The sequence below is a fragment of the Cervus elaphus genome, chromosome 19, assembly GCF_910594005.1.
Source record: "Cervus elaphus chromosome 19, mCerEla1.1, whole genome shotgun sequence".
Classification (NCBI taxonomy): domain Eukaryota; kingdom Metazoa; phylum Chordata; class Mammalia; order Artiodactyla; family Cervidae; genus Cervus; species Cervus elaphus.
The window spans coordinates 53,468,019-53,492,012 of record NC_057833.1 but is presented as its reverse complement, the minus strand read 5'-3'; the positions used below and the strand labels follow the sequence as shown (position 1 = coordinate 53,492,012).

General features: G+C 40.5%; 1 protein-coding gene across 2 annotated transcripts in view; it reads right to left on the bottom strand.

Annotated features, from left to right (window-relative positions):
* The window catches only part of GPR156 (G protein-coupled receptor 156), a 116,368-nt gene extending 93,808 nt beyond the window's left edge, over window positions 1-22,560 (bottom strand). For both annotated transcript variants that reach the window (XM_043874207.1, XM_043874206.1), the window contains exon 1: window positions 22,334-22,560. The gene's annotated coding sequence lies outside the window, so the exon portion shown is untranslated. The remainder of the gene's footprint in view (window positions 1-22,333) is intronic.
* Window positions 22,561-23,994: the final 1,434 nt, after the last annotated feature.

The window sequence follows — 23,994 nt, the reverse complement described above, 5'->3', positions numbered from 1 at the left end:
CCTAGACTAGAAACTACTCTAGACCTTCCCTCATAATGTTTAAAAGTATTAAAAAGAATCAAATTTATCTGCAAAAAACTTAACTGCAATCTAGAACAAAACCCAATGCTCATTAAAGGACTACAACAAGATCCAGCACTCAATAGCATAGAATTCAAAATGTCCAGCATCAGTAAAAAATTACCAGGCATGCAAAAAGCAAAAAAAAAAAAAAAAAAGACACTATAACAATACATTTTAAAAAGTTTAATAAAAACATACAGGAATAATAGAAATGATATAATTGGCACACAAGGACCTTAAAGAAACTATTATAAATATGCTCAAAGACACAAAACATATACAAAATGAAAAGAGAAATGGAGAATATTAAAAATAACCAAATAGGATTCTAGAGATTAAAACACAGTTGTCAAATTGAAAATACAGTAGATTAAACACTGCAAAAATAAAATACTGGTTAGCTTAAAAACAAAAGAAATTATCCAAAATGAAGTATATAATTGATAAATATGGATATAGCCTCAGTGACATAGTGAACAACAGCAAGTGGTCTAACATACATATAATTGGAGCTCTGGGAAAAAAAGAGGGGAAATATTTGAAAGTAATAATTACCACACTTTTTAAACATTTAATGAAAAGAGTAAACCTACAGATTCAAGAAGCTCAACCAACCTCAGTCAGAAGAAACAATGAAACACCCAAACACACATACACCAAGACACATTACAATGAAATTACTGAAAACCAATGATAAAGATAAAAATCTTTGATGCAGACAGATTTTGTATAGAGGAACAATAGTAATGCTTACAACAGATTTCTAATTTGAAATTATGTAAACCAGAAGAGAATGGAATGACATCTTAAAAGTCAATCCAGAATATAATACTCAGTGAAAATGTCTTCAGGAAAAGAAGGTAAAATAAAGATAATTTCAGAAAAAGAAAATCTGAGTGACATGCACTACAAGAAGTGTTAGAGGAAGTCCTTAAGGCTGAAGGAAAATGATACCACATGCAAATCTGGAATAAAGGGTGCTGGAAATGGTGAGTGTGTGGGCAAATGAAAAAGAATTGCGTTTCTTAATTTTTTAAGTTATGCTAATAAGAATGTGCCTGTTAGAAAAACACACACATACTGAATTCTTTACATTTATATCAATCACCTATATCCTTTCATTTTTCAAAAACAACCACCTTGGTTCATATTCTCATTGACAGTTCAGTTGATATCTGCACTACCAACAATGAAGCTGAACTATAAAGGTGTCCAGTGCCATATTAATGTATAAGGGGATGATGAATACATAAATGCTGAACTTCATGGTTACACATTCCCTTTTTCTCCAAAACTCCACTGCTTCCAATATCCATTCACTTAATAAATCTTTTAAGAGTACTAAGAACATGACTGGTACCATTCTAGGCTCCTGAATACACTGGTGAACAAAAAAAAAAAAAAAAGGATTCCTATCTTTAAAGAATTTATACTACAACAGAGGAATCAAACAGTAATCAGTGGACATGATACATATATACATAGAATTTAGAAGATATTAAAGACAATGGAGGAAAAGGCAGATCAGGGCAAGAGTTTGGGAATGCCAGAGGAGGAGTTAAGCAATTTTAAATGAGAATGTCAGGTTTGGCTACATAAACCTAAAAAAATTAAAGTCTAATTCTATTGTGAAAATTATGAGAGTTTTCCACGTTAACCTCCCTCTTGTTATTGCAGGGGAGGAGTGGTTTTTTTTTTTTTTTAATTTTTTTTTTTTTTTTTCAGTGGGTTTTGTCATACATTGACATGAATCAGCAATAGATTTACACGTATTCCCCATCCCGATCCCCCCTCCCACCTCCCTCTCCACCTGATTCCTCTGGGTCTTCCCAGTGCACCAGGCTCGAGCACTTGTCTCATGGAGGAGTGGTTTTGATGATAAAAGAATGGCTCTATGCAGAGTCATCAATAATGATCAGTTAGGCAAACTAAATTTGGGGAGGCTATGCATCTTCCATTCTCTTCTGCAATTTCTCATACTTTAGGTAACTGTCATAGAGTACTGAGAGTTCTCTGTTTAGGCCCATTTCTATCATCTATTTTTTTGAACGTTGAATTTTAAGCCAGCTTTTTCGCTCTCCTCTTTCTGCCATTAGAGTGGTATCATCTACATAACGGGGGTTGTTGATATTTCTTTCCATAATCTTGATTCCAGCCTGTGATTCCTTGAAAGGAAAGCTATGATAAACCTAGACAGTGGATTAAAAAGCAGAGACATCACTTTGCTAACAAAGGTCCATCTAGTCAAAACTATGGCTTTTCAAGTAGTTGTGTACAGATGTGAGAGTTGGACCATATAGAAGGCTGAGCACTAAACAATCAATGCTTTTGAATTGTGGTGTTGGAGAAGACTCTTCAGAGTCCCTTGGACTACAAGGAGATCAAAGCAGTCAATTCTAAAAGAATTTAACTCTAAATGTTCATTGGAAGGACTGATGCAGACTTGAAACTCCAGTACTTTGGCAACCTGCTGCAAAGAGATGACTCATTGGAAAAGACCCTAATGCTGGGAAAGATTGAGGGCAGGAGGAAAAGGGGACAACAGTGAATGAGATCGTTGGACGGCATCACCAACTCAGCGGACAGGAGTTTTTGAGCAAACTCTGGGAAATAGTAAAGGACAGAGAAGCAAAGACTCAGACATGACTTAGCGACTCAACAAAAACAACTACCACCTATAGAAGCTTCCCATGTACATGCTCACCTAAACCTTCCCTCTTTGATCTAATTCCGTTAAATGTTTATAGCTCATTGATTCCGGAGTATTTTCCTTTGTTGCTCTGGTGTGAAGTTGTATTTAAAATTATTCTTTAATTGACAGTTTTGAAATTCAGAAAAGTACATGGAAGAAAATAACAAGCATCCAAAATTATGCATTAATACCTTGGCATATTCATTCCAATCTACCTGTCTCATTCTAGTACCCCCTCGCCTGAGAAAATCATCCTACTGCTTTTCTACAAATAATACTTGGTTTATAAAAATCAATAATAGCTCAATTCTTTATAAAAAGAATGAGTAAATTTCTATATACTATGATTTCCAAACCACATTGTTTTAAAAAAGGAAGATGCAACAAAATGTTTATAGGATACTGCTTTTTATGTAAGAAAGGAGATGAAACTCATTTAGGTCATTGGCTCATTTTCAAAAAGAAACAACGGAAAAAATAAAAGCATTACCAGCATTACCTATAAGAGAAGGAAAAGAACAAGAAGGAGGAGACAGAGAGGCAAAATAGATCTCCCAATATTTATAGCTTTGACTCTGAAACCATATAAATAGTTTACTTCATTTAAAAACAAAATTAAAAAAAGAAAATCGATGTCTAAACTTAGGAAACAAACTGAAACAAATTAACCTATCAACAAGTTGATGATATAACCACATAAAGAAGAGTTAATTTGGAAGTGTTAAGTTGCTCAGTCATGTCTTAACTCGTTGTGACATCATGGACTGTAGCTGCCATGCTCCTCTGTCCGTGGAATTCTTCAGGCAAGAATACTGTAGTGGGTAGACATTTCCTTCTGCAGGAGATCTTCCCAACCCAGCTATTGAACATAGGTCTCCTGTAGGCAGATTCTTTACCATCTGAGCCACCAGGGGAGCCCAGAATTAACTTAAAGAAGAGTATTTTGATTATATATCAAAGGACAAAAAATAACCACAAAGAAATCTTAAGCAACATGAAGTGGGTATTGGATATTGTTCCTATTTTATAGAGATGGATATACATACATATACATACAGACACATCTATCTACTAGATAAAGCAAATAAGTAATTATGTTCATGTCACTGGAAACTAAGATTTTCAAAGTAAGAGAAAAAAGATAAGCATATAAAAAAAGTAAAATCTTTCCATCTATTATTTAAATGGGAAATATCACTGTGGAATCAAATTGTTCTTTTCCTAAAACATTCATATTTCCCAGTTTGTCAACCAAAGTTCAGAAATAAGTACAATCTGTAACAATAAGCCCTCCAAGTGCCCAGACTGCAGTCTCTCAAAACACTTTCAGTAAAAAGGAATCGGTTTTCTTTAGTGAAATTGCTAGTTTAAAATACAGAATTGGAAATACCCAAGATGAAACTGGGATATTTTGTCATGCTAGAAAATAAAAAATTATCAGACTACAGAGACTACAGAATCATGTCAAATGGATGCAGGAGTCAACAGGCTTCCTGTTAATGAGAAGATAATTTAAGTATCAAAAAGAAAAATCCATTGTGTCTTTGGAAAAAAGAATTCCAGAAAAACATTTACTTCTGCTTCGTTGACTACACTAAAGCCTTTGACTGTGTGAATCACAACAAACTGTGGAAAATTCTTAAAGAGATGGGAATACCAGATCACCTTACCTGCCTCCTGAGAAATCTGTCTGCAGGTCAAGAAGCAAGTTAGAATCGAACATGGAACAACAAACTGGTTCCAAATTGGGAAAGGAGTACGTCAAGGCTGCATGTTGTCACCCTGTTTATTTAATTTATATGCAGAGTACATCATGTGAAATGCAGGGCTGGATAAATCACAAGCTGGAATCAAGATTGCCAGAAGAATCACCAATAACCTCAGATATGCAAACGACATCACCCTTATGGCAGAAAGCAAAGAGGAACTAAAGAGCCTCTTGATGAAGGTGAAAGAGAAGAGAGAAAAAGCTGGTTTAAAACTCAACATTCAAAAAAGTAAGATCATGGTATCTGGTCCCATCACTTCATGACATATAGATGGGGAAACAATGGAAACCATGACAGACTATTTTCTTGGGCTCCAAAATCACTGCAGATGGTGACAGCAGCCATGAAATTAAAAGACCCTTGCTCTTTGGGGAAAAAAAGCTATGACAAACCTAGACAGTGTATAAAAAAGCACAGACATTACTTTGCTAACAAAGGTCCATCTAGTCAAAGCTATGGTTTGTCCAGTGTCAGAGTTGGACCATAAAGAAGGCTGAGAGCCAAAGAATTGATGCTTTCAAACTGTTGTGTTGGAGAAGACTCTTGAGAGTCCCTTGGTCTGCAAGGAGATCAACCAGTCAATCCTAAAGGAAATCATCCCTGAATATTCATTGGAAGGACTGATGCTGCAGCTCTAATACGTTGGCCACCTGATGCAAAGAGCCGACTCATTTGAAAAGACCCTGATGCCGGGAAAGATTGAAGGCAGGAGAAGGTGATGACAGAGGACGAGATGGTTGGATGGTATCACTGACTCAATGGACATGAATTTGAGCAAGCTCCTGGAGATGGTGAAGGACAGGGGAGCCTGGCATGCTGCAGTCCACGGGGTTGCAAAGAGCCAGACATGACTCAGCGACTCAACAGTAACAAAAAAATAACTGTAATACAGTAAAACATATATGGCATATAGAAGGCACACAATAAATGATTATTGCATAAACAAATTTAGCATTATAGGTATTAGTAAAATATTATTAAAGGTGTGGTCGATGACATTGACTTGGTGGCTCCTCCATGAGGACAGATGGTTTAAATTTCTCTTTCTTTCAAATACCAGGAAAAGTTATCTTTTTCTGGAACATTTTAATGTCATGAATAGTATGTTCCTTTCTCTTTTGGCTGCCGGGATGCTTGGAATCAAATATGTGGTTCACTTACAGCAACTGTGCAATGTTAGGCATTTCTGGCTCATTTTTATTATCCTATGACTAATTTCCTTTTGTCCAGATTTCATTACCTCTTCATTTTCAACCCATTACACGCTTTATATTAAAAACAGGAGAAGGGACAATTGAAGTAATGATGTTTCCACCCAATGTGAACAATAGATATATTGTTTGAAGTATCTCAGCCTCAGATTACCCACTAAGAAGAAGTAAGTCAGAACCACATGCAAATTAATAAAAAATGTATCTATTCAAATCACCACCAAGAGCACTGTTGTTGTTTAGTCAATATGTGGTTTACTCCCTAAGTAGTGACCTACTCTTTTGCAACTCCATGGACTATATAGCCCCGCCGGGCTCCTCTGTCCATGGGATTTCCCAGGCAAGAATACTGGGGTGGGTTGCCATTTCCTACTCCAGGGGATCTTCCTGAACCAGGAATCACACCCGTGAACATGCACTGGCAGATGGATCCTTTACCACTGAGCCTCCAAAGAAGCCCCAGTAGTATTGTACTAGATATTTACTAACGTTCCTTCTGATGCTAACCTTCTGACGCTAATATTGTCTGAAGTACCTCCCCATTAACTATGTTAATGTAGGCAGCAGATACATGGATAACTATAAATGCAAAATGCATTTTAACTGTTTTTTATTGCACTGTATTGCATTCTTCTAGCAGATTTACAAACATGTTGAATACAGGTCACTTACATTAAACAGTAAAATTCATTTCTATTTCCTGAACATACACTGCTCTTCATGAGGACAACAGGCAGGTACAAGCAGGGCAGAAGTGATTAAAGCTCTCCTAAAGATCACACGCCACACAGATCTACAACATGGAAGATGGCTCACAGTTGTAAATTCTAAGAGAGCATGAACATGAGATCAGCGTGGGAAAATATTCCATGTATGTGAACAGATGGTTCAGTCAGGGAAAGAAGGCTGGAGCTGAAAGCAATCTTAGACATAATAAAGTCCAATCTCTTCATTTTATGGGCCAGAAAAGTGCTTCACAGAGGTTGGGAGGTTCAGGATCACCTTGTGAGTGTAGGAACAGAGCTCTGGTCACCCAACTTCAGCACTTTTTCTATATTACTGTGAAAGTGAAAGTGAAAGTTGCTCAGTCATGTCTGACTCTCTGCGACCCCATGGACTATACAGCCCATGGAATTCTCTAGACCAGAATACTGGAGTGGGTAGCCTTTCCCTTCTCCAGGGGATCTTCCCAACCGCAGGCAGATTCTTTACCAACTGAGCCACAAGAGAAGCCCAAGAATACTGGGGTGGGTAACCCATCCCTTTTCCAATGGACCTTCCCGACCTAGGAATCGAACCAGGGTCTCCTGCATTGTAGGCGGAGTCTTTACCAACTGAGCTAAAGGACTTTAAAGGAAGCTACGGTTAGCCTTTCATGTATATGGAACATCTGAGCAAAGGCCTGGACTTGGGGAAAGGAAGATGGAGAGTGTGTGTGTATATGGGGAGTGCCAGATGGGAATGGTGACCAGAAGGAAGGCAAGTTTGATCTGAATACACAGAATGTGTGCAGGACCAGTGTAGGCAATTGGAGAGGCTGGGCCACAGGGATAACAGCTCTAGGACTGTAGACATTTGTGGAGGAAGTCTGAGAGAGAAAAGGAACAATGTGGAAGAGGAAAGACTATTCTCCTGGGACAGTATAAGTTTGGGAACGTGCACATTTTCTCCCCCCAAATGTAGAACAACTGAATTAATCTGCTTCACAGATTTGCCTTATAAAAGAGGGTGAAATGATAAAAGTTCCCTTGTGAAGCCTTTGAAGTGCCTCCAACTAAGTTTTCCACATACTTGCATGGTTTCTGAGTAATCATCCCTAGGACCCTGAAGCAGGGCCGTGCAGGGAATCTTGATTCACCAGAGGGAAGAACAAAGGGAGAAGAGATGGCTGCTTCAAATACATCCCTCTTAGGGGGCTTTAGAAGCAGAAGGGAATCACTGGATGTCCTTGGCAGAGGTGGGAGGTAGACAGGATGGGAGGAAGAAGAGTGGACTTGATTCACCACTGTAATGTGAAACTTAGAGGAAACAAAGCTTTTGGATCATGGGGCTCTGTATGAATTCTTGGACTACACCACCACTCTTTCCTAATCCCTGTGTTCTAAAGCTTCTCCTCTCCAGGGCTTCCCAGCTCATAGTCAGTGATTTTTCCACAATCTGGAGAACATTTTTGCTCAAGATTACAGAAGAACATACTCAACTTTTAAATTTGATATTAACTTGTAAATTTTCTTCTAGTAAACCTGATTTTTCCCTTTGCTTACAGTGTTTAAACATTTCTGGCTTCTTGGTAGAATTAAAATGAATCAGACTGGCTATTGGAGTAGGTCCCCCATAGGATCTGAAAAACACTGCGGTAAGTACCAGGTTTGCTGTAAACAGTAGGTCAACTGAATGCAGGGCACACCCCAGCGTCCCTGGGCCAACTGAGCCTCCATCTCAGTACATGGAGTTTGGCTTCATTTCACACATCTTTGGACTACTTGGTATAATGAGTGATACTGAAGTATCACTCATTAAATTCAGCCAAGGCTGAATTTAAATCTCAGCTCCATCATTTTCTATCTATGGTGCCTTAAGTTAGTCACTTAACTTTAATTCTTCAGCTGCCTCCTCGGTGAAATGAGGTAATACTATCTATACCTCATAGGTTTTGTTGATGATTAAGTCATATGATGTCCAAGATGTTTGTAAACGTAACTAATATACTAGATTGTCAATAAGTACTGGCTTCTTTCATTTCCACAATAGAGAAAGGGCCATACAGAAGACTTGGGTCACAGAATCAAGGTTATTGATCTTTCTTGTTATAAAGTTTCTAACAGAATCTCGAGTTCTTAATCATTGTTTCTTCTAATGGGAAGACTAACGATCTTTGTATTTTATGTAAAATCAGATTTTGTAAGATGAAATTATAGATCCCTGATAGTAGAGACATTATTATGATGTACTGAACATTACTGAACATTCTGAACATTACTGAACAGTACTGAACATTATTATGTTCAATAATTCAATAAATATTGACTGATCAACTGTTGTGTCCTGGTCACTATGCTAAGAGCTAGGAATGCAACAGGGAACAAGACAACGAGGTTTTGCTCTAGCACCTAACACAGTGCCTAATACTTAGCAGGTGATCAGTACATATGCATTGATGTGAACCCAGAGATGTTTAGAAAAATCTAAACTCTATAGGAGTACTATACTCCTGGGAACAACCCTCAGGACATCTAGATACTACTATAACTATTCATACAGAAGGGCTGGAAAATCCCCCTGACTACTGTGGGAGCATCTCCTGCTTTCAGAGACCTGCCCTGATGTGGTTTGCTGACTCTTTTTGAACTCTTGGGTATAAACTGGCACAACCACATGAACTGGGCTGTGAGTCATTACTATTTTACAGATGGATCTTAGAGACCTGTTAATATTCCACACTATTGCCAGGGACTGGAGTTGGGAATTAAAAAAAAAAAAAAAGCAACATACTAAAATCCTCACCAACTTCCCAGAGTTGCACTGTTACCTAGAAGCACTTAGGTACTATTATGCAAATTATACATGCATGATTTCCATAAAAACCAGTCACAAATGTCAATTAGTGCTCATTAATATGCAATAAAATTCTCATTTGAAAACTACTAAGAGCCAAGAATGAATTCCACTTGGCTGCCCTCCTTTAATGAGAAGTGCTGTGAAGTGCTCTGTGCTATTTCTCATCAGCGAAACAGTAAGGTGTCATACAAATCAAGCTTCAGGCAACAGAAGGACCAGACAGAATGATCATTTGAAGCTTTCAGAGGCTGGTTTTGGATGGCTCAAGTTTTATGCTGCTATAGCTGAAACCTCAGCCCTTTTGGGTATCCATAACATAAGCTGTGTGAATTCATTAATCTACCTTTCAAATAGAGCCATGATAATACTGAGCACTCCTTCAAAAGAAGTTTGTGAAGGTGCCACACAGCTGTGAAAAAAGTGAGGTTCAGTCTATTGAGAAAGCAATGTCCAACTCCTCAAAAGAAGCAGAGATCCAAGGCTCTTGGAATTAATGGAACTCATCCCTGAAAAGCCTTTTTGTTAGAATTTCTGAGTGAACTTACATGCTGTGGGCTTCCCGGGTGGCTTAGCTGGTAAAAAAAGTCTGTCTGCAATGTAGGAGACGTGGGTTCAATCCCTGGGTAGGGAAGATCCCCTAGAAAAGGGAAAGGCCACCCACTCCAGTATTCTTATCTGGAGAATTCCATGGACAGAGGAGTCAGGCAGGCAAAGGGGTCAAAGAGTCTGACAAGACTAAGCAACTAACACTTTCACTTTTCACTTTACATGCTATGTCTCCAAATTCCACTTTCATCTGGACACTGGATTACTCTGAAATGTTGTTGTGTTGCTGTGCAACCCAAGACACTATGTGAGAGTGATACAGGCTCTTTGAGGATAAAAAGATGGAAAATACAAGCTATTAACAGTAGACTGTTCATTCTGCAGCCACTTCCTTATCAAAATGTCCTAAATTTGGCTTAGAAGCATGGGGTACAGAATAGACTTTTCTAAGGACAGTTTAACCCAGTGTTTATCAAACCTTAGCACACATCAGAATCACCTAGAAAATGCCTTTAAAAACACTGATTGCAGGCCCTTACCACCAGAGTTTCTGATTCAGTAGGGCCTGAGAATCTGCATTTCTAGTGAGTTCCCAGGTGATGCTGCACCTGTTGATTTGGCATTCATACCATGAGAACCTGAGTCTACTTGAATTTGAATTATTCACTAAAAATTAATCTCAGAGACATACTACTAAGAAATTAGACACCTAGAATAGTACTCAATTTATTCATTCCCCAAACCATAATTCTTATGTAGTTCTTTGGACATGAAATACTGAAGAAAACTATTGACCCTCTTCTGAAAAACATGTACAAATATATAATATTTTACATATAAAATCAGAAGGGGAAATCATAGCCCATATCAACCTCTCCTACAAACCCCATTCATGCCCAGTAAGGAGGCTCATTTCAAACCACAACTCAGGTGAAGCTAGGGATAAAACTTTTTTTAATTAAGGTTTCTATTTATATTGTTCTCATAAATCAAATACTTGTGGCTACCCACAAGTAAAGCATGATGCATTAAAAGGATGAAGGCTATGAAAAACTCTGTCACCAATTAAAACATTTTAATAATCCTTTTTAATATGTCTACTCTTTATCTAGTACAATAATCTGTCTTTTAGTTGGAGTATTCTATTTACTCTTTGATAATTACTGACATAAATGAGTTAAAATCTATTATGTCACTATTTGTTTTATTTTCCCAATCTGTCCTATGTTCTTTTTTTTGGTATTTTAAAATATTTTGCAATTGTATTTTATACCATTTTCCTGTTAGCTTTTAAACAGCTCTCTTGAGGTACTATTGTTGTTGTTTAGTCACTAAGTCTTGTCTGACTCTTTTGCAGCCCCATCGACTGTAGCCTGCCAGGCTCTTCTGTCCATGAGATTTCCCAGGCAAGAACACTGGAGTGGGCTGCCATTTCCTTCTCCACTACTGAGGTATAAATTACATTAAACTGCAAATATTTAAAGTGTCAATTTGATAAATTTTTACACATCCATACACCTGTGAAAACACTCTTACATTCAAAAGAATAAACAAGGAGTGATAATCCTTCAACTTTGTTCCTTTTTTGAAAGTTGTTTTGGCTATTTTAGACACTGCACATTTTCCAGTGAATTTTAAAATGAGATTATCATTTCTTCAAGATGGTCATCTGGGATTCTGATTGGGATTATATTGAATCTATAGATCAATTAGAAGAGAATTAACATCTTAATAATAATGAATGTTCTAATCCATTATCTTTCAGTTCACTTGTTATTTAAAAAATGCCATAGATTAAGTGGTTTATAAACAACAGAAATTTATTTCTCACAGTTCTGGAAACTGGAAGTTCAAGATCATGGTGCCAGCATGACTGTGTTCTGGTAGGAACCCCCTTCCAGTCTGCAGATAGCTGACTTCTTGTTATATCCTAACATGATGGAAAGAGAGCTATTCAGCTCTCGGGCCTCTTCTTATAAGGGCACTAATCATATTCATGAAGGTTTCCCCACCCTTCTGACCTAATCATCTCCCAAAGGCCCTGTCTCCAAATACATCACACTGGGGACCAGATTTCAACTATAAATTTTGGGGAGGACACAAACATTCAATCCATAGCACCTGTGAACAAGATATATCTCTCCGTCTATTTAGGTCTTCTTAAATTTCTCTCAATAAGGTTTTGTCACACATTGATGTGGGCCAACTGCTTTATTCAGTTCACTAATTCAACTGCTAATCTCTTCCAGAAACACTCTCACAGATATACCTCCAAAATAATGGGTGATACAAGTAGACACATAAAATTAACCATCAGTGTTTTTCAGCCCCTTCCACTTTGGTGGACCCAACACTCCCATTTTAATCTCCCCAGCACAGTAAGACTGCACTAGCTCTGATGAGTTTAGCTTTTTAGCACTGCTTTCTGTTTGGCTTTTTTTAATCCTTGGTCTGTGTTACTTGGGCTCCTCTGGTGGCTCAGAGGTAAAGAATTGGCCTGCCAATGCAGGAAATGTGGGTTCAATCCCTGGGTTGGGAAGGCCCCCTGGAGAAGGAAATGGCGACCCACTTCAGTATTCTTGCCTGGACAATCCCGCGGACAGAGGAGACTGGCAAGCTACAGTCCACGGGATTAAAAAAAAAAAGTCGGTCATGACTTAGAGACTAAACAATAACAACTGTGCTACTTATACATTGGTGAACGACTTGTAAGGAAAATGGCTCAAATTTATTGCATTAATTCCTCTGAGTCTCTTTTCTTTCTATGATCATGACCTCTATGTCCCAGCTCATTTAGTATCCTTGAATTCCCCCTTTTTTCCCTCCCCAGCTCTATCAGGCTGCAGAATATTCTGCTCAGCTTCTTTAACCCTCAGTAGCTTCTTTTTGCTTGGGTTCTTAGCTTTTCCTCACATGATACTTAACAAATGGCAAATGTCTCAAGGAAAAATGCAACCCAGAATGTGGGGCACTCAATGAATTTCTCTTCTTTCTGAGGTTTTAGATCTCAAGCAGTGGCATTAGTAGGTCTTTTATGCCTTTAAACAGATTATGGAAATCCAGATTTTCTAGGTGTCCCCTCTGGGAGCAACAGTCTACTACCAGATGGTTCATTATGGCTAGAAGCAGGTGTTTAACATCTTATAATATGTTTCACCTTAAGTTTTTTTGTTTGTTGGTTTTTTACTGAGGAGACAAAACTGTTTAAAGATAATCTTTATAGACTCAAATCACAGTGAAAACAGTATAAAATATAACTATCCTACTATTAACTATGAGACCAATTAAGATACATTATAGAATTCCTAAGTTATGAGACAAACCTATTATAGTGACTGACTATAACTAGTCAATTATTAACTATCATTTTTACTCCATCAGTACATATCTGAAAATTAAAAGTTGCTGAAAAAATATGTATTAATACAAAGAATAATGCTTATTCTTCAGGTTTATACATGTCCAAATGAAAGTTAAAATTTCTTCTTAGAAATTAATCACAATAACTTCTATTCTGGTTTTCTTTCTTTAGTTTTCAATCTAGGACATAAAAATCCATTTCAAAGCTACCAAGCAAAAATTGCAGCATGTATTATAGAAGCCAACAGCAAAATATCTGTCACAGGACTTCATAATTTTGAAGTCATCTAGGATGACTTCGCTAATGTTTGCATTCTGAACACAGAATCACAGTTGGGTTTCTAATACAAATTAGAGGATCACAGATCTCCATAGCATGTCCAAGAGCTCACAGGCCCACACAGCAGCCTGCAGCTGAGGATTAAAAAACCCCATATACTTCTTGCTACTTTGGCAGTTCATTGCTTACATTTCTCTTGTTCATAGTCACCGGCTTCCCTTAATGCTTCTCTGATATTTTCTCTAGCCCTGGTGTGCTGAGGAATCCTGCTCCTCTCCAGTCTTGAGAGACAGACTGAATTTTTACATGCAAACAAGAGCAAGACTACAAATGAAAACCACGTAGTCCTGGGAAGCTCACTACTCATACCAGGCTAAGTAAAATCACTTGTTTAAAAATGTTTACATCTGTTGAGTGGCACTGATCCTTAAGCTCTAAGACCCCTACCTTCTCAACTAATTATCCTCATGTCAAGTAATCAGCTGTAGTTGATTGACTATATACTCATAAAAATCCCCAAATCCCTGAAAATAGAGGGAGAAGACCGGAATGGAATCAAAGAACTTTTCTCAATCCAACTATTAAGGAAAGGACATAAAAACATAGCAGATTTGGCATTGTGAGAAAGCATTGTAACGGCCTTTCCTCTCTGAAAGCGCCTCCCTCCCCACTGATTGGGCTGCTCCTGCCACAGATGAAGACCATGGATAATTCCTCAGCATGGAATAAATGAACAAGGGGAACTGTAAACAGTCTGGCCAACCAAAAGCAATAGACACACAATGCAACCAAGACACAGCAGACCCTGCTCCCCACCGAGCTGATATAATCCACACTTGGCAAGGATGAGTTCTCACTGCAGGGCTCTCCTGCCTACATACACAGGCTCCCCTGAAGAAAGGCGGTGGGAGGGTGGAGAGCAAGACAAAAGGAGGGAGGGAAACGGCTGCTGGAGGGGAGACCCACAGTGAGCAGGAAAATTGTGTGTGTTCCCTTTGACCCAGAAATGCCAATCTGGGGAATTTTCCTATGGAAATAAAAACCAGTGTAAGGATAAATGTAGAATATTTATTGTAGCATAATTTGTTTTGTTTAAAAGAAACAACACTGGAGGATAACCTAGAATATCTATCAATACAAAAATAATGGGAAAATTATGTCTGCAAAGGAATATATGTAGTTATTAAAAACTGGATCAATTATATGCATGTACCTATAGTAATGTACTTAATATAATAAATAAAATGAAACATAGAGTAACTGGTATTATATGACTCCATTTACATATGAAATAGAAAATAACTCTACTTAAGTTTGAATGCAGAAAAGGACAGAAGAAATGATTTTGTCAGGAAGACGGAGGGGAGAGTAGGTGGAGATTAGTAACGTTTTCTCTATTTACTAGACTTGTTATAATGAGTATTACTTTTATAATTTAAAAATACAGTAAATTTAAAATATAAAAATAATTTATTGAGACTATCATTTACAAGCAATGCTAGTGGATTGTATAGTTCTCCAGCATTTGCTTTAAATTGATCCTGGTACACAGAGGTAGACAGTAACTTCTGTTCCAGGAGAGAGGCCTCACCACGTGTTCCTCAGAAGGAGCCAACTAAAGCACAGACTCGACAGTGCCTCTGGAAAAGGCCAGTGGTTGTGAAATGAAAACTACATCTACCTCTCCAGAAGCTCAGCCACAGAGGTTCCCAAGAGGCTGGTCGAGTCAGTTAGCTCAATGAGAGTAGAACAGTGTTTTGTCTGGAAAAATCCCACTACTCCAGCTACTGACAGCTTTTGTTGGCCCCAGTTCCATATTTCAGAGATGTGATGTATAAGGATGGCCTGGCAGCTTCAGGAATAAATATTAAACTCTGGGAAAGAAGCTGCTGTCCAGTTTCGAAGTGCTCTGTGTTAGCACCTTGGTGGACCACTGGAAGCCAATTATGGGACTTCCAGTTGTTGCCCAGAAAATGGCATTAAGGTCTTGGAGGTGTGACAGTTGGCTTAGTGTTGGCAATTTGGCTTCATGATGATAAAAGCTTCCAGATGCTTGGCGGGGGTGGGGGTGGGGCAGCAACTGTTGATATTCAACAATGAACAAAAAATATGCAGAAGTTAGCAGCCTGAAAGTGACTATACACTCCACTGGCATTACTTGTAAATAATAGTCTAAATAAATTCTTTTTATATTTTAAATTTACTGCATTTTTAAATTATAAAAGTAATACACATTATAACAAGTCAAGTAAATAACAGTAAATAGAGAAAACATTACTAATCTCCACCTACTCTCCCTTCCGTCTTCCTGACAAAATCACTTCTGTGATTTTCATTCATCTTCCAACATCTTTTTTTCTATTCTGGTAAAATCCCACTGTCCTCCACGTATGCCTCTTCTTCTTTCTCCCTACTGAGCCCCTTGAAAGATTATTTTACTTAATGTTTTGCTGAGTATCATAGAAATCCATGCTTATAACAGCAATCATGGGAAATACGGATAAGTTAGAAAAAGAGAAAAATAATCACTCATAATCCCACTGCTCGTAATATTTTAGAATGCTTTCTTCTTTATACTTACTTTTTAAAGTAGGTCTGCATTTGTATATCTTTACAAATATCTCACATACATAACTAATATTATAAATGAATATGAGAGAATATGATGGAAGTGTGAAGGGGTTTTGGACAGTATATTACTGCTGGGATCTGCATGGTTGTGGTATGGCTATGTGTTCCGGCGTGTCAACCCTGTATTAATATTCCTCTGACTGGCTGACAGCAGCCTCATGTCTCAGCCCTTCTATTTTCTTCACAACTGACTTTGGCTGTCGGCAACATTTGCACATAAAGATTCCCGTGGGTGGTTATTTGATCTTCTTTCATCCCAGTCTTTCACTTGCAGACAATTGGGTACCTAGGACCCCAGCCAGTCACTACTCTCCTCCCTTTCCTGTCTCCTGCCATCATCTTTCCTGTTCCCTCTTTACTCCAGTCACCAAACAACATCCAAAAGCAGGCCAGGGAACAACATACAGTCACCGAAATGTCCATTATGAAAAGGCACTCAATTAAGCATGAACCCTCTTCACCTGTTAGGAGGAAATATACAGCAAGCATGGCCCTTGGGAGATTTCACTTCATGCAGAAAACTAAGACTGTCTTAAATACTGAAGGACACTGTTAGTCCCTAGTTAAGACTTTCACTTCTGCCTCCTCTCTCAGGGTCTTCCCAGTTACCCCTGGAAAATCAGGATGGGAGCTGACAGTGCTGATTGAGAGGCTGACATTCCAGCCTAGGCAGATGGCAATGGGAAGGCCCAGTGCATTCTCTTCTGGGTGTTTCCAATGTCACTCTGGAACATGTACCCACCACTACAAGAGAAAAGTTCCAAATAGCAAGGCCCTGGGCAGAATCACAAAGTTTCTCTATGGGGTCCTCCATGCCTTTTTCTGTCCTCACACCAAGAAACCACTTTGCCCCATCAGAATTCCAGAGCTCTCCAGCTAATCTACACATATGCAAAGTTCCTCACTGCTGCACTGAGGACTGACTTCCCCAGGACCATCACTTCTACTTATCTCTTCCTTATCACAAACATCATAAAGTGGAGATGATGGAGAGATTTCACACCCCTTCCTCCCTCCCTATTTTTATTATGCATTAAAATAAACATCCTGAGGCACTTTTGAATAGGAATCTGAAGGGAAAACACATGTGGAAGGTGGCCGAGCAGTCCTATCTATGGGTTGTCAATCTGTATGGCGTCAATCCTCTATTGCCAGTTGCCTCTCCAGTCACTGCCCGGTAGCTGGGTCAAAGCAAGTCTGAATTCTGTAGCGATGGTCTGCCTGTCTCATCACTTGGTTGCCTGGCAACCCAGCCTGAAGTATACTGACTCAGATTTAGGTTCAGGTGATAAAGGGGTACTTAGACCCTCCCAACTACCACCCACTGAGGCAAAGTGGCCACGAAAGAGGATGTATGCTGCCATCAGAAGATGCAGCATACAGCCTATGAATTCAGTTTGACTTAGAGAATTTGTATGATGGATGAGACCTGTTTCTAGTTAGTCCCAGGAGTATACTGAATGAATCTGACCTCCTCCTGTTTACATCCTTTAGAGTAGATTGTACAAAGGCTCTAGACTGGATTGGCCACAGCAGAATATTCTGGAAGTGTCTTGGACATAAGCAGACCTCAAGGCCTTGCTTGGGCTAGAGGCACCACCCAAGAATTGCTCAAAATCTGACCTAATCAAAAGTTACATGATTCCCTACAACAAACAGATTAAAGTCCATGCTCCTGTGTCCTTTACAAGTTGGCCTTTAGCTCTCCTGCTTTATCTCTTACTGCAAACCTGCCCTAATCCTCCCTGACACCCCCTCTTCACCTTACTCAGGCCACACCAGCACTATAGCCCTGACTCGAATGTCTGCTCAAGTTACTCTGTCTGGAAATGCCCTTCCACACCACAACTGCCAGTCAGAGAGCCATAACTCCTTCAGAACTCGATTCAAAAAGCACTTTTTCCTTGGAGAAGAAAATAACAATTTTCCTGAGATAGCTAGTTCTCTCCCCCAATCTGGAAACACTGGCTAGCCTCCATTCCTCCCATATTTTCATAGCAGTGATAACTTAATTATAGCACTCGGCATAGCTATCTTATACAGGCCTTTCTACATCAGTGTCAAAGGAACTGTGTCCTTTAAAGGCTTTTTCCTTTATTCTTCTATTGGGATGAATGCATTCCATCTTAAATAATCCCTCCTCATGCTGACAAGCTCTTTTCCACCATCCCCTCTGGACTCACACCCTCAGGGGTACTCCATTAACAGACTCTGCTTTTTCCAAGTCACAGTTGTCAGCCTTTCTCCTGATCCAGATACTATTAATGCCCATTCTTCTGTATGCTCATTCTCCCCCATCCCTAGAAAGCAAGGAACTCTGCAAGGTGGGTTCAGTATTATTTCTCTGGCTGTATCATCTATCTCTGTCTGAGTAGCTCATGATTATGACAAGTGTCTCCGAAAAACACCTTGAGAAGCCTAGATGAAAACCAATGCCCTATGGAAACACATAAATATTTTATCAGGCTCTGAACAAGACTCTTATTACTCTTAAATATTTAAACCTCTTGAGAGCAGAATGCTCGGTGGCTGATTAGAGTCAATTTGTACTGGGATGGGGAGCTGAGAGGAGGAGAGGAATACAACAGCAATGGGCGGCAGCATTCTACAGTCTCTTTTAGGGACTGAGAAACACTGAAAGTATGCTTGAGGGCTCCCCTGGACACTCATTTTTCAAGTGTTCTCCCTCTGCAGTGAGAAAGAGATCAGCACCCAGTGGGGCTGTCTGGAGAAGGCACTTGCTGGGGTATAGGCAGGCTGCCATGTTGGTCATAGCCACCATAATCTTGCCATATTTCTCTCAGCACTGGTGGCATGAAGATTTTCACATAAAGTACACAGGACTTAAAATGAGGTAGACTCTATAAAATGTTCGTGGCAGCTTTGTTCAAAATAGCCCCAACCTGGAAACAACCCAAGTATCCATGAATAAGAGAATGGGTAAATAAAAAGTAGATATTCATACAGTTGAATACCATCTTGGAATTAAAAAGAAATGAACAATTAATATACAACCACAAGGATGAATCTCAAGACACTGTGCTGAGAAAAAAGGCAGACATAAAAGTACATACTGTGTGAATGCATTTATATGATGTCCAGGAACCAGCAAAACTATGATAAAAGAAATCATAACAAAGGTTGCTTCTGGGGGTGGGCGGCGGGTAACAAGAAAGGGGCATGAGGGAAATTTCTAGGATTGAAATTTTTTATATCTTGTTTGGGATGAGGGTTTTTTAAAACTAGCCCAGCTTCTAACATAGGATTCAACTTCAAAGTACTGTGGGGATAAGAGTGGCTACTGATCTCCAGGATCATCATTTACCTATAAAATATTGATTAACCTGAATTACTTACAAGGACTTCTAGTATTTTACCAAGGGCTATGCCACCCTTATGGGAGGCAATGTCTTATCTGTGTCATTTAACTATCTAATTAATTCAGCAATTATTTATTAATTGCTTACAATACGCTGTGAATAAGACAAAAAATTTCTTGTCCTTATGAAGCTTACATTTGAGGGGTGGAATATAGAGATGATTAATAAAGAAAGAGATATAGTATTCAATGCCAGGTAGTGGTAAATGCAGTGAAGAAAACTAAAGTAGGGCCAGAGGACAGGGAGGGACAAAGCATGCTTTTGGATTAGGTGGTCAAGGAAGACCTGATGGAGGAGGTCACATTTGAAAAGAGCCCTGAATGAAGTGAGGAAAGAAGCAGTTTAAGTATTTAAGGGAAGAGTGTTCAAGCAGAAAAGAGCAAGGAAGACAGTAAATTGAGGGGAAAGATATGAGGTCAAAGAGGCCAGATCACATAGAGCTTTGATAAGTACCGGTAGAGAGCTGGATTTTATTCCAAGCGTGAGGGATCTTATTTCACTGGAGAGTGTTAAGCAGGGGAGTGATATCATCCAACTTATGCTTCCCTGGTGGCTCAGATGGTAAAAAATCTGCCTGCAATAAGCGAGACCTGGGTTCAATCCCTGGGTCGGGAAGATCCCCTGGAGGAGGGCATGGCAACCCACTCCAGTATTCTTGCCTGGAGAATCCCATGGACAGAGGAGCCCGGCAGGCTACAATCCATGGGGTTGCAAAGAGTCAGGCACAACTGAGCATCTAAGCACACACATGTTTTAAGAATGGGAAAAAGGAAGCAATGAAGAGATATGCCTAGAATTCTTAGGGAAAAGTCAGAAGAATAAGATCCTTTCCTCCCTCACTCAAAATGTTAATATCCTTCACACATCTGTTTCTTGACCACTTTTTAATTTAAGTTCTGTATGTCTGAAGTTTTTCACAATAAAATGTTGGAAGGGGAAAAAAAAAAAGAGAAGTAGAGACTTGAATCCCTTATCAAGCAGAACTCATCAGTAAATGAGAATGTTATGGTTCTCAATGGCTTTCTGCAAAATAAAGGCTCTGATTTTTAACGAAACGTGGAACATTCTTTTCAACTTTCAAATCCAACTTCTGGGCCCAAGTCAGTCCATGGTCCATTGTCTCTGTGGGAAGGCAGAGCCTCACTGCTTCTTTCTTCTATATCCCCCTGCCCCCACTTACTCTCTAAAAACCTACAAGGGAGTAGAAAGAAATGCAAATTTGGAAGAAGGAGGGACTTTTCAGAGAAGTTCTATACTCCCCCAACCCCATCTGGAAATACCTTTTTGGTCAAACAACAAAAAAGGAAATATTAAAACTCTGAGCAGGAAACAAACTGTTAAGTACCTACTGTCCACCTGAGAAAATCTCTTCCCTTCCATCTTTATCACTCTGCCACTCTTTTGAGAGTCTTTAAGGCTGGACGTCTAGGCTGGAAGTTGCTTCACCCTACCCATCCCAAGTCTCCCCTGGGCCACAATTCTGCTTTCACTAGACTTGGAAATTCTCTATCCCGAGGCCACCATAACTCTATGTCTGCCAGGCTCAACCCTAGACTTTACTGGGGAACAGGGAGAAGCTAAAAGCTGGAGTGAGAGAAGAGGAAATACAGGGAGCACTCTAGAGACAGTGATGGCCCTGAAGAGGAATTAGGTTGGCAAATTTGGGACCAGAGAACCACTTGCTTCCTAAGAGATCTCTAACTCAAGCAAAGCCTGCCAAGGCATTTTATTCTCCAGACACAAACTGCCTTGCACTGTATACTACCACATCCTCAGCCATTTATCTCCATATCCATTCGCTCCAGCTGCAGCAAAGGAAGAAGCTACTTACTGTTCTGCAAGCCTGGCTGCTACCCAGCCTGCAGGGAGGCCTTCTATGCTGCATTTAGCCATTGGTAGAGAAAAATAAGTTTTCCTTTGCAGGCCTCGCTGCCTCATACAATTACATCACAAATTTTCCAGCTTTTAATCCACACTTCATGTAGGGATGGAATAATTTGATATTACCCTCCATATCCTGGTTAAAGGACTACACTAGGAAAGATGTTTCATTATAGGCTAGGACCTAATTTGTCTATTATTCATGCACGCACGTACCTAGGAAACCAACAAAGGGAAGAGTTAGAGCATGTCATGACGTCTCTCCCCACAGATTCCTATTCTAAAATGAAAACAACAAAACTCAATTTTAAAGAAAAACTTCAAAGTTCATATTCCGCAGCGCCGCAAGTACACCAAGATATTCACCATTCAAATACCAAACAAGTGGCCTCTAGTTTCAGATAGAGTTACAAGGATGCTGCAGCTCCCGGGCGACTCTGCCCAGAACAAGGCAGTTCGACAGAAAGCAGAGCAATAAAACGTTCTGTATTCGGGACTTCACAACCCTCGTAAGGGAGTCCACCCTACCCGCCACCTGGCACCCTTAGGGTGCATGTGCCCCCCCCCCCTCCACGGGCAGGTTTGGGGACAAGCTCCGTAAGGAGCCTCTGGGGGGTCTACAATGCTGTTCCCGGATCCCTCCGTTTCAGGAGGCTATCGCCTGTTTAACAAAACAGAACAGCCGCAGCCCCTCTTCCCGACAAATACCAGTACGCTTCTCTCCTCAGGAAACTGCCACCGGCATCCCTGGTCAGTGACCCCGGGCTCGCCTCCAGTTTCTAAGATAGTTTCTTCACCGTTTCCAAAGAAGCGACCCAGATTCTGCAAAGGAGAGAACGCCCTTCCCCCCTTTCCACTTTTTACTTCAGAATTTAAGTGTTTGACGTTCTGTGGACATATCTTGCCCACAGAGCGCTCCTACAAACTCCCGACTATGGGATCCTCCAGGGCGCGCTGCTCACCTCACCAGGTCCCGGACCGCCGAGGAGCGCCAGGCCCGCGGCTGGCGGCAGAAAGGCAGTGCCCCGGCCTCTCGCGGGTTCGCGGGGCCGGAAGGGACGGGGAGGGGCGGGAGCAGTACCGCAGGGCGCCGCGCCCATCACCGCGCTGGGAGCCGGGAGGCGGGCGCGGAGGCGGCGGTACGGCGGCGCCCGGCTCTGCTGTGGGCGCGGGACGTCGGGTGCCTCAGGGGCCACCCGGCCTGGCTCTGGCGGGGCCGCGCCTCCCGCCCCTCCCCTGGCACCGCCCCGCGCGCTGCGCCGGACCCCGCGCTCGGCCCGGAGGGCGGGTAGGGTGTGAAAGGCTCCTGGCCGTGCGGACCGGAACCCCGCGCCTCCTTCTCCCGAACCGGGCTGCCCCTGGGGTCTCGGCGGCGGAGCGGGAAGAGAGACGCTCGGGCTCCAGTTCCCAAGAGCGGGAATTACGTCCGAGATTTTACCCGGGACTTTCCCCGGATCTCTCATTCTCTACAACCAGACCCTTTCCTGTGGAACATACAGAAAGTGAGAGGGATCAATTTGATAATTTTATTTTACCTCAGAATTTCTCCTTTCTTTTATATACAGCCCCTGTATATTCTGCAAAATAGTGGAATTTTTCTCCCAGCGTGGTTCCCACTTTCAGTTCCAGTGTTCTCTTTCTCAAATTGGTGTATCCCCAAGCCCTCAGCTGCCAGGCACAGAAGGTTTAACATCTTCTACCAAGGCCTGCCCTATTTACCTCAAAAATGTTTGTGGAATCTTTCTCCTTTCTCTTCATTCCCATATTGCTGCTCTTGTTAAACTTGATTACCTTGGCCCGAATCATTTTAAGTTCCTAACTGGTGTTCTTGTCTCCTGCCTCTCCCCACTCCCAAAACAGAACTGAGAATGTTGCTTTCTTGAAAAAATAAACAAACCTCCGCGGCCCGCCTCACCCCCCGCCCAACAGTAAGCCCCCTCTGCAAGTGGAATACAGTCTAAACTACTTTCACAGTTGGAAACCAGCTTACCATTCTAACCTTCTGTCTGCTCAACACCTGTGTTCCAGTTATACTGTGTTGGGCTAATGGCCGTTCTTTGAATATATCCCGGGTGTTCAATGCCCCTGTGTGATTTGTTCACTCTGTTCTCTTATTCTGGATTTCTCTTCATCCCCATCTTTACCTATTGAATTGTTCCCAAACCTTCAAGAGCCAATTGAGATGCCGTCTCCTTTAACAGTGTTCTTCCAGAAATTCCCAGTCAGATCTGAGAGATCAATTAACTTCTTTCCCAACACTCTGTGCTTCTGTTACAACACTTACTAAGTTGGTCTGTATGTTACAGCTGGCTGTGTCCTCTTGGCTCCCCACTGTCATAGCCTGCAAGGCAGAAGATGTTTCTGACTCAACTTCAATCCCATGGCAATTGGCAACATGCGTTTTAAAATAACCATTCTTTGGTTGTATATAAACTTTGCTTATTGTAAAAATTCAAATACATAAAAGTATAAGGAAGGAAATAAACCCCCAACACACTGAAATAACCACTGTTAATGTTTTGATGATCATATTTTCATGTATATATTTATGCACATGTTCATCCATCATTTATCTACAAATGGAATCATCTCATGTATGTTATGTTTAGGATACCCCCTTTTT